Here is a 12396-nt window from a genome sequence, read left to right as displayed (position 1 = left end):
TCATTCCTCAGCGACTTGTATTTCAGTATTCCTCATTTTCTCGGAACATGTTTGTACTTCCTCCTTTCATTAATCAACTGAAGTATTTCTTCTGTTATCCATGGTTTCTTCGCAGCTACCTTCTTTGTACCTATGTTTTCCTTCCCAACTTCTGTGATGGCCCTTTTTAGAGATGTCCATTCCTCTTCAACTGTACTGCCTACTGCGCTACTCCTTATTGCTGTATCTATAGAGTTAGATAACTTCAAACGTATCTCGTCATTCCTTAGAACTTCCGTATACCACTTCTTTGCGTATTGATTCTTCCTGACTAATGTCTTGAACTTCAGCCTACTCTTCATCACTACTATATTGTGATCTGAGTCTATATCTGCTCCTGGGTACGCCTTACAATCCATTATCTGATTTCGGAATCTCTGTCTGACCATGATGTAATGTAATTGAAATCTTTCCGTATCTCCCGGCCTTTTCCAAGTATACCTCCTCCTCTTATGATTCTTGAACAGGGTATTCGCTATTACTAGCTGAAACTTGTTACAATTAGTCTTTCTCCTCTTTCATTCCTTGTCCCAAGCCCATATTCTCCTGTAACCTTTTCTTCTACTCCTTCCCCTACAACTGCATTCCAGTCGCCCATGACTATTAGATTTTCGTCCCCCTTTACATACTGCATTACCCTTTCAATATCCTCATACACTTTCTCTATCTGTTCATCTTCAGCTTGCGACGTCGGCATGTATACCGGAACTATCGTTGTCGGTGTTGGTCTGCTGTCGATTCTGATTAGAACAACCCGGTCACTGAACTGTTCACAGTAACAGACCCTCTGCCCTACCTTCCTATTCATAACGAATCCTACACCTGTTATACCATTTTCTGCTGCTGATGATATTACCCGATAGTCATCTGACCAGAAATTCTTGTCTTCCTTCCACTTCACTTCACAGACCCCTACTATATCTAGATTGAGCCTTTGCATTTCCATTTTCAGATTTTATAGTTTCCCTACCACGTTCAAGGTTCTGACATTCCACGCCCCGACTCGTAGAACGATATCCTTTCGTTGATTATTCAATCTTTTTCTCATGGTAACCTCCCCCTTGGCAGTCCCCTCCCGGAGATCCGAATGGTGGATTATTCCGGAATCTTTTGCCAATGGAGAGATCATCATGACCCTTCTTCAATTACAGGCCACATGTCCTGTGGATACACGTTACGTGTCTTTAATGCAGTGGTTTCCATTGCCTTCTGCATCCTCATGTCGTTGATCATTGCTGATTCTTCCGCCTTTAGGGGCACTTTCCCACCCCTATGACAAGAGAGTGCCCTGAACCTCTATCCGCTCCTCCGCCCCCTTTGACAAGGCCGTTGGCGGAATGAGGCTGACTTCTTATGCCGGAAGTCTTCGGCGGCCAATGCAGATTATTTATCAAAATTCAGGCAACGGCGGGGATCGAACGCGGGACCGAAGACGTTTTGATTATGAATCAAAGACGCTACCCCTAGACCACTTTTTTTTTTTTTTTTTTTTTTTTTTTTGGTGGGACTCGAACCCACAATCCCCGGTTTAGGAGACCGATGCCTTATCCATTTTTTTTTTTTGACCGAAGACGTTTTGACTATGAGTCAAAGACGCAACTTTTTTTTTTTGACCTTTGCCTTTCGCGGGCAAGTGCTCTACCAACTTTTTTATTTTTATTTTTATTTTTTTTTAGGAAGGGAAAAGTAAACATGTGCTCCGTTTTGTAATGAAAATAGAATGAACATAGTATTTATGAGTTCTAGGCTGCCGTTGCGCAATATAAGAAAAGATAGGAAATGTCTTCTTGAGGTGCACAAAAGACTATCACATCATTGTCGAAAGGAAAGTTGCTCCGCTGCTCTGCGAGAGAAGGAAAATGTTGAGAGGAAAATGGGAAGGAAAAAAAATGCCTTCTGCATTGGTGAGCATCTGAATAGTATCTTAAAATTACGGCAAGAAATAAAGTCCCAGGAAGCAAATAGGATTCAGACATACAGGCAACTGGCAACCTCTACTATCCAAATATTGTATTTGAAGCATTTAACCGTTAATTATGATTTTCAGCATATTTCCAAATATCCTCCTGTAGTCACAATGTTGGCTTATTTTAAAGTGTTCAATTTCTATGTAAGAATAATAGTCTAGAAAAGTAGCATGCCTATTCTGCATAATAAACGATGCTGTGTGGCCCATGATCCACGTTGTAGCGTTGTTTTTTGCTCGTGGATACCTCAGTTTTTGTGGCTGAGTGATCTCTAAAAGTTCTACACCACTGGGCGTCGTACGGTCTATCACTGACAATCGTTGACGAAGAAATGTTGTAATTTCTTCTGCATGTCCGCAAGTGAACCTATGAAGGAGCGTATCGACTCTTCCGCATGCGTCACAGTTGGGCGTTGGTTGAAGGCCTATTTTATGTAGCTTTTCATTCGTTGCTACTTTATCGTTGACTGTGAGATACCAGTCTGCTATGACGCGTGATGGTAACATGTCGTTGTGCACATTCCGCCATATTATACTCCAATGTGTATGTGGATATTTTTCTTCGAGACGATTCCTGTGGTTTGTTGTCATGAGAAGGTCATAAAGCTTCCTGTTCGTCAGGCTTCCGGTATTCACGATGTTGTGTCGAATGTAGCTCATTTCCATGTAGTATAGTCGCACATGTCGGTAAGAAAGTGGAATGCCGGCGATATTAACGGGTGGGTCCAAGCTATGAGGTTTCCACCGCTGAATGAGGTTTCTGATGAGACTGGTCCTCCGGGTACGAAACTACTTCCTGATGCGATTTAGGAGCAGTGTGACACATTTTTTGTGTACTTTAATGAGATTAAGGCCACCTTTGGAAGAAGGTAAGGTTAAGGTATCGAACTGAACTTTGAAAATATGCCCCCTAAAAATAAACCAACATAACGCTTGTTGTATACTCTTGGCTAGGTGGTCGGAGATTGGAAGAATTTGCGCCAAATAATTCATCTTGCTCGTAATGGCGATATCGATGGTCTTAACTTTCTGTAGTATGTTCAAGTCACGGTCGGAGTGAAGCATCAAAGCAGCACGTAATTTATGAAGCATGTGTGACCAGTTCTTTGTCAGGAATTTGTCTGGTTTGGCTTCAAAAGTAACACCGAGGGTTGTGTGAGAATCCGTTACCTTGCACCAGGTAACATGGGATATGTCTCCGATACCGCCACCGATTTGCAAAACTGTGGTTTTAGTTCTATTGAGTATTGCTCCTGAAAGAAACGTGAATGTTTGTAGAAGAGTTGCTGCTGACAGAAGTTGTTGCGATGATGACACAGTTACGCATATATCGTCAGCATACGCAATGCATGGGATAGTGACAGACTCGACGCTAAGCCCGATCCCGCTATGCACTAAGTTGTTCAGGAGCGGCTCTATTGCAATGGCGTACAAAATCATTGAGAGAGGACATCCTTGGCGGATGGACTGCTCGATGGAAACTTCTTTTGTAAAATGGCCATTAATGAGAATCCGTGAAGAGGCGTTTGTAGTAAGTTTGCGAATTAATTCTATGAGATGTGGTCCAAATCCTAGTTTCTTCATGCTTTGAAAGAGGAAATCATGACGTACACGGTCATAAGCCTTCTCAAAATCTAGAAAGATCAGAGCGCCCTGTCCTTTAGTTTCAGCATATGAACAGATGATGTCCCTCAAATCGCAGGCAGCTGAGATTGCACTTCGACCTTGCACTGCACTGTACTGGTAACTGCCTAAAACCTTGTACATAACGGTTTGCATCCTTAGCTTAATCGATCTGGTGATGATTTTGAAGTCGGCATTCAGGAGTGTGATGGGTCGCATGTTTTCGACCTTCCTGCTGTTCCCTTTTTTCGGTAAGGGCAGGATGATACCTTCCGTAAATGCCTTGGGTATGACTTCCAGGTGCCAGAGTTCATTCGCTATCTCGAGGAGTGTCGGACCGAGGACGTTCCAGTATCGCTGGTAAAACTCAGCGCTGAGACCATCAGGTCCTGGTGATTTCCCTTTCTTTGCACTGTGAACCGCCAGTCGGATTTCGTCCTGTGTGAAAACAGATTCCAACTTTGCATTATCCTGTTGTGACAAGCGACAGCTCAAGGTCCTAAGAAAATCCTCGCACGAGTGTTCATCAACGAGTTGCTTCTTGTAAAGTTGACTATAATAGTCGTAGACGTGCGAGATGATGTCACGTTGCTTCGTGATGGCATTCTCAGCGTCATCAACGACAGCTTCTATCAACAAGGCTTTACACCGTTTCGTCGTTCTCAGGATGTAGTACAGAGAGGCCCGTTCTTCGGCGGCAACGTCCTTAGGGTGGGCTCGCACGATGATGCCATGCATTCGTTGGCGTTGTATCGCCGTGATTTTCGCTTTATATCGTTTGATCTTTACGTCGATGTCTCGAGAAGGATTGTTAGTGCGACTGTACAGTTCTCTCGAACAGCGATAATAAAATTCAATAGTCTGTTTCTGCCAAAAGCTTTTTTGTCGGGCGTAGCTCATGACGGTCAGGCGTAATTTAGGCTTAGCACACTGAATCCACCACTGTAGAACGCTAGCGTAACGACGTCGGTGCCACTGGAGCTGTTGCCACGTTAAGTTCACCTCCTCAAGTTGGGCATCCTGCAGACGGCTGACATTCAATTTCCAGTAGCCCGTCCCGCGGTAAATTGGCTGGCGGTGTATGTTGAGGTAACACTGATATGCACAATGGTCGGAGATGTTGACAGGAGCTATGTTACAGTTCACAGTGTGTCGCTGGAGGGCATCGGACACATAGATCCTATCCAGCCGACTGGCAGAATGACTGGTTACCAAGGTGTGCGCTACCCGTTCACCGTGCAGTTGTTCCCATGTATCGTGAAGACGCATGCCATGAATTAAATGTTCAAGTTCGATACATCTGTTCGTGTTAGGAGTTTGGTCTCTGTCGTTGAGCACACAACTGAAGTCACCACCAAGGATGAGATGTTCACGATAACCGCTAAGAAGAATGGGAACCTCGGTTTTATAAAGTTTTGAACGATCTCTCTTATGAGTGCTACCTGAGGGGGCGTACACGTTAACAATCTGCACACCATTCACTCGAAGAGAAATGCCACGACCACTGGGCAGCCGCTTCACATCCGTAAAGGGTACACCGTCGCGCAGAAGGATGGCAGTGCCTACAGCATCCTGAAGATTGATGTTATCAATAAGAACGTAACCGGGCACTTCTAAGGCTGTGACTACCTCCTGTAGGACGTTAAGTGTGGTAATGTTGTAGGTTTGGCTGTCACCCATGATGGTTCAGAGGACAATAAGCTCTGAGTTTCGAATCGTCCTTCTCTCCGGCTTTGAACCAAACTCGTTGGTAACGTTTGGAGTACGAAACGAAATGTCAAAACCAATAACGGGCCAGGGAGGGGAAGGTCGCAGCGCGATGGTCATGCGCGAGAGCAGCTACTGGTGCATCTCCTCGTTCTGCTGCCACCACGGCTCACTGCTGTGCGCGCGCCGCCCTGCCCGCCACCGCCGGCTGAGTCTGTCAACGTGGTCGCATCCGCCTGGCCACGACGCGGGGCTGCGACTGACGTCAGCGAGTTCCTGCGAGATCGCTGCTGCAGCTGCTCGCTGCTCTGCTCGCTCTTCCTCTTGGCCGTTACGGTGCTCTCATCCCTTTCAGCGCTCAGTAGTGCCTTCAGGTGTTTGGTTTGTTCACGAATGCGTTCTTGCCTCGCGGTGTCCTCGCAGCGCACGGAGCAAGAAGATTGAGGTTCAGTCTCGCTGCCACTTTCTGACATGTGTACGGGTCCTAAATCATTCGACTTTTCCTCTTTGCTACTATTCCCTTTGCTTCTCCTTCGGCGGCCTTTCTTCGTGTCTGCTACAGTGGTGGTTCAGGCAAACTGATCTGCACTCGCTCCTGTATCTCACACGGCTTAGTTTCAGAGGTGGCTGGCGCATCGTTGGTATCCAGCGGTAACTGCCCCGGTGAGGATGGCGGTGCCGAATTGACGTCCGTCCTTCCGCGAATGTCTTTGGCACTGCATTCCACCTGAACTGGCACCTCCGCCTCGCTGACATGTTCCGGCTGCCGGGGTGGTGGTACAGTCCCCACGACCACCTCACTCAATAGTGGTACTAGCTTTTCACTACCGTCTGCAGGACGTTCCCGTGGAAGTTGAAATGGACGTCTACGTGTACAGTTCATCCGCAGATGTTCAGTTGAATGGCAGATCGAACAGGTAGGGGGTTGGCCAATGTAAGTTACCTGTGCACGACAGCCGCCAATGGCAACATACGAAGGTATATGCTTTTTCAAGTCTACACGTACACTGCGCACCCCGCTGTTAACTTGGTAGCGATAGGCACTCGACCATTTTTCATTTGTAACTGACAAAACAATGCCGTACAGTGACAGAGAACGTGCAATCAGATCATTAGGGCACTCAGGTGGCACATTAAATACCCTGACGGTTCTTACTCCGTATCCCGAAGGCACGATTTGGACATTACTAATACTGCCATCATTATGACGGAATGGTCTCACACCAACATGCTCCTCAGCGAATTTCTCGTAAGTGTCACTCGAAATAAATTTGATAAATAACGAGTACTGCACAAAGTCCAACTGGAATGTGTCGACTATATCTTCAGGCAATTTCAAATCCTCAAAGATCCACTAATGAATTTCAAATGCCGTCGGTCGCAAGGCAGCGCGATCGAAAACACACTGAACGCTGTTCGCTCTGTTAATTGTCGACATCTTACTTACAACAGTTATACAGAAACAAACGATAATAGCGCTCGCACACGCTGCTCAGCTCTCCACCTCAGCACTGCTCGCGACGTAAACACTGGCCCGCGCTACCGCCCGTCACCGCGCGATGTGCACTGGCCGAGTGCCGGAACACGACTTAAACGCTACCCCTAGACCACGGGTGCTACTGCAACCTGACTCTTTCTGAATCTCCTAGGTGTATTCGTTTCTTTGTCTCCCTCTACGATTTTTACCCTCCACGCTGCCCACCAATACTAAATTGGTGATCCCTTGATGCCTCAGAACATGTCCTACCAACCGATGCCTTCTTCTAATCACGCTGTGCCACAAACTTCTCTTCTCCCCAATCTTGTTCAATACCTCCTCATTAGTTATGTGATCTACCCATCTAATCTTCAGCATTCTTCTGTAGCACCACATTTCGAAAGCTTCTATTCTCTTCTTGTCTGAGCTATTTATCGTCCATGTTTTTTACTTCCATACATGGCTACACTCCATACAAATATTTTCAGAAACGACTTCCTGACTCTTAAATCAATACTCGATGTTAACAAATTTCTCTTCTTCAGAAACGCTTTCCTTGCCATTTCCGGTCTACATTTTATATCCTCTCTAGTTCGACCATCATTTGCTCCCCCAAATAGCAAAACTCCTTTACTATTTTAAGTGTCTCATTTCCTAATCTAATTCCCTCAGCATCAACCGACTTAATTCCTCTACATTCCATTATCCTCGTTTTGCTTTTGTTGATGTTCATCTTATGTCCTCCCTTCAAGACTCTATCGATTCCGTTCAACTGCTCTTCCAAGTCCTTTGCTGTCTCTGACAGAATTACAATGTCATCGGCAAACCTCAAAGTTTTTATTTGTTCTCCATTTATTTTAATACCTACTCCGAATTTTTCTTTTGTTACCTTCACTGCTGGCTCAATATACAGATTGAATAACATCGGGGAGAGGCTACAACCCTGTCTCACTCCCTTCCCAACCACTGCTCCCCTTTCATGACCCTCGACTCTTTTAACAGCCATCTGGTTTCTGTGCAATTTGTACATAGCCTTTCGCTCCCTGTATTTTACCCCTGCCATCTTCAGAATTTTAAAGGGTCTATTCTAGTCGAGATTGTCAAAAGCTTTCTCTAAGTCTACAAATGCTAGAAACGTAGGTTTGCCTTTCCTTAATCTTTGTTCTAAGATAAGTCGTAGGGTCAGTATTCTCTCACGTGTTCCAATATTTCTACGGAATCCAAACTGATCTTCCCCGAGGTCGGCTTCTACTATTTTTTTCATTCGTCTGTAAAGAATTCGCGTTAGTATTTTGCAGCTTTGGCTTATTAGCAGTTTAATAAGCCACAGTTTAATAAGCCACAGATATCTTACCTAAGTCATTTTGCAAATTCGTGTTGGTCATCTGATGACTAAGCGGCGGGATGGCGCAATAAGCTATAGACACGGCTAGGGAAAAAAACTCTTAGATTAATTTAGCTAGCTGCTAAGGGAGAGTTAAAGCAAGGGTAGCAGTATAACGAGGCCACACGCAGTCATCGCTAGCAAACCGCACGTCACAGAACTCCGGAGTACTCTTAAAATACCGGAGCCCCAGCTCCAAGTCGGAGAGAACGGTTCAAGTCAAAGGGAACGATGGAATGTCGACGACATTCCGTTCCGTGACCATCTTGCTTTAGTAAGTTTTGTCTCAGATGAACCAGCGCAGCACCAGACAGCCGTGGAGTGCCGCAGAGCTAAACTCCACTGACGAACTTCACGCCTTGTCACACCAACCACTACTGATGGGAGAGCTGACGAACTACCAGCAACAGTGCAGAACCAGGTGCTGTGGGACGGAAGACGACGACCAAGCCTGCAGTACTGGGTTCGACGCCTGCCTCCTACACCACACAGCGGGTGGGGTAGTCCAGGGAAGAAGAGGCACGGAGTCCGATCGAGTGCACTCCCACAGCCGGTAGCAAGCATCGATGCTGTACCAGGCTGGGCTAAGCATCCGTATCGAAGCAAAAGGAACGACGTCTCGCTAGGACGCAGGCGCATGGACTGGGGCAGCGTCAGATACCGAAAGTCTGTCCTCGACCAGGGCAGGGGGCAGCTACGGCCAAGAGTGCTCCACCCTTGGTAAAGTTGTCACAATAGACTGTTCTCTGAGTAATAATGTTTTCTTAGCGCCACGAACGCTTCCAGACCATTCCTGACATCGTGCAGAGGCGTCGTCCTCTCTGCCCCTATGTACAGGGTGGTCCAAAAGTCCGGAAACACCCCGATAAAATCAAAATGGAGTAGCAAACAAGGAAACAGAGTCCCTACATACGAGAAACGTGAAGGAGGAAACTTTATAGGCTATGCCAACAACACGGCGGCCATCTTTAATGCCGCCATCTTGGATCCAACTCCAAAATTTCAAATGGGAATATGGTCATGTGACATATCAAACAGATAGAGAATTTCACCAGAAAAACAATGCCGTTGTTATTTTAAACATAGCTTTACTCATTCCCGGGTTATAGCCAATTACTTGCGGCAGCAGTAGGACGCTCGGCAGCGTGAGTATTACGTATTGAGAAGTCATAAAATGGAGTCAGAAACGGTGCAAAGTGACTATCCAATACCTGATATATTACATGTGTTTAACTGTTAGGTATCATTTACTCATGCTAACTTTTTAACCATTGTTTCCTTAATGAGATTATCACTCTGCAGCGGAGTGTGCGCTGATATGAAACTTCCTGGCAGATCCAAACTGTGTGCCCGACCGAGACTCGAACTCGGGACCTTTGCCTTTCGCGGGCAAGTGCTCTACCATCTGAGCCACCGAAGCACGACTCACGACCGGTACTCACAGCTTTACTTCTGCCAGTATCTCGTCTCCTACCTTCCAAACTTTACAGAAGCTCATCTGCGAACCTTGCACAACTAGCACTCCTGAAAGAAAGGATATTGTGGAGCTGTGAGTACCGGGCGTGAGTCGTGTTTCGGCAGCTCAGATGGTAGAGCACTTGTCCGCGAAAGGCAAAGGTCCCGAGTCCGAGTCTCGGTCGGGCACACAGTTTTAATCTGCCAGGAAGTTTCATATCAGCGCACACTCCGCTGCAGAGTGAAAATCTCATTCTGAAAACATCCCCCAGGTTGTGGCTAAGCCATGTCTCCACAATATCCTTTCTTTCAGGTGTGCTAATTCTGCAAGGTTCGCAGAAGAGCTTCTGTAAAGTTTGGAAGGTAGGAGACGATATACCGGCAGAAGTAAAGCTGTGAGTACCGGGCGTCAGTCGTGCTTCGGTAGCTGAGATGGTAGAGTACTTGCCCGCGAAAGGCAAAAGTCCCGAGTTCGAGTCTCGGTCGGGCACACAGTTTTAATCTGCCAGGCAGTTTCATTGTTTCCTTATTTACAGGTTACAAAATGTCCTTAACACATGAAATTATCTTCATATCAGGAGAAAGGAGCACACGGGTCATTGCTGAGGATTTCAATCAGACAGCCCATCACTCACAGCGCAGTTGCCAAAGCTTTTGGCCAAATTCCGAGCAACAGGTTCTGTCGCAGATAAACCTAAGGCTGGAATGGAAGACCAAAATCCGCCACCGATGAAGCAACAACAGTGAGCGTGTTGACATCATCTAGGAAGAGTCCGCAACGGAGTACTCGTGGCCTGTCACAAGAATGTGGGGTTAGCCGTACCTCCTTACTGCGAATTTTATCGCAGCGTAAATGGCACCCGTACAGAATTCAGCTGCTCCAACACCTGAACGAGGATGACCCAGACCGTCGGGTACAATTCGCAGAATGGGTGACACAGCAGCTGCAGATAAACCCACGTTTCCTGTATCAGGTGCTGTTCAGTCATGAAGCCAATTTCTTTATCAACGGCGAAGTGAACAAGCAGAAACACAGATACTGGTCCGACACAAATCCGCACTGGATTGATGCTTCGAATACGGTTGATTCACAAAAAGTGATGGTCTTTTGTGGTGTGTGGGGTACCAAAGTCGTTGGACCTCTTTTTATTGATGGTACGTTAACAGCCATCTGTTATCTGAGGTTATTGGATGAAGAAGTGTTTCCCTCGTTGTTAACGGAGCATGATGGAGCCCCACCACATTATGGGCACAATGTGCGAGCATACCTGGATGTGCTGTACCCTCAAAAGTGGGTTGGCCGTAGGGGTGCTATGGAGTGGCCACCACGTTCCTTTGGATTTTTGTGTTTGGTGTCATGTCAAAGCACTGGTTTATTCTGTGAAAATACGGGATTTGTATCATCTAAAGCAGCGCATTGTTGATGCGTGTGGTTAAATTCAGCCAGATGTGTTGGTCAAAGTTCATCAGGACTGGGTTCGGAGGATAGCATTAACAATCCAACACAATGGACAACATATCGAGCCATTCCTGTGACTGTTGGTGGTCTTTCGGGACTGTGGAACATCGGCGTAATGTCTCTTCGGCACATGACACACATGCTGCCGAGCGTCCCACTGCTGCCACATGTAACTGGCTATAGCCCAAGAATGAATAAAGCTATGTTTAAAATAACAACGGCATTGTTTTTCTGGTGAAATTCTCTATCTGTTTGATACGTCACATGACCACACTCTTATTTGAAGTTTTGGAGTTGAATCCAAGATGGCGGCTTTCAAGATGGCCGCCATGTTAGTGGTATGGCGTATAAAGTTTCCCCTTCCCGTTCCTGATGTGTAGGGACTCTGTTGTTTGCTACTCCATTTGAATTTTATGAGTGTGTTTCCGGACTTTTGGACCACCCTGTAGTACCATTAATAGCGTTTAAATACGACCACAATTTCTTTGGGTTTTGTGAACGATCTTTAAACAAGATTCTGCTATGATAGTCGTTCAAAGTTTCACGCATTGCTCTCTTGAAAGCCGTATACGTTTTATTCAACATCTCTCTGTTATAGGGGATGTAGGATTAGAACCTACGTACAGGCGAAAAGAATAGGACAGCGTAGGGGGCACGTCACCTTAACAGACGTTAATGAGATTGGATATTTAGCAGAGTTGGGACTTCGGTGCAACTTTAGATGCCGCATGTACTGTGCGACAGTCGGTGTGATCTCGGGTCGTAGATGGAGACTTCCCATTTGCTCCCACGTCGAAAGATTCATTGCGACGATGTCAGGGCGCCATCTGAATGTTTATTGCGGCGGCATACACTAGTAGATGTAATGCCGGAAATTTGTGCCCGGTTGCTGCGGAAAGTAGTGTCATAAATTTTTCTAAGTTTATAGCGTCGCAGTGTCGTCCTGCAAGCGTTACGACAGGCAGCGCGAAATTCTCCCGGGTCAGATGAAATTTCAGATTTTATTGTCATCTTTATGTTTGCACCCAGTAAACCATTTTTCATTTTATTCGCTGCATAACTGTAATTTCCTACCTCTTGACTACAATAGAAGATCGTAAGATTCGCGTGCAGTGTCATTATCCCTCTTCCTGAAAATACATTACAGTCGTGTATAAGTGTAGTTATTAACGTGAATGTAAAACTGTCTAAACGAAAATATGCGCCGAGTATCCAATATATTGTCTAACCTACTTTTTGGCGTTTTGCCCTACTGAACAGCTGAAGCTGCGGTTTCTGTAAATATT

Source organism: Schistocerca gregaria, chromosome 9 (genome assembly GCF_023897955.1).
Source record: "Schistocerca gregaria isolate iqSchGreg1 chromosome 9, iqSchGreg1.2, whole genome shotgun sequence".
Taxonomy (NCBI): Eukaryota; Metazoa; Arthropoda; class Insecta; order Orthoptera; family Acrididae; genus Schistocerca; species Schistocerca gregaria.
Note: the sequence above shows the minus strand (reverse complement) of the source record.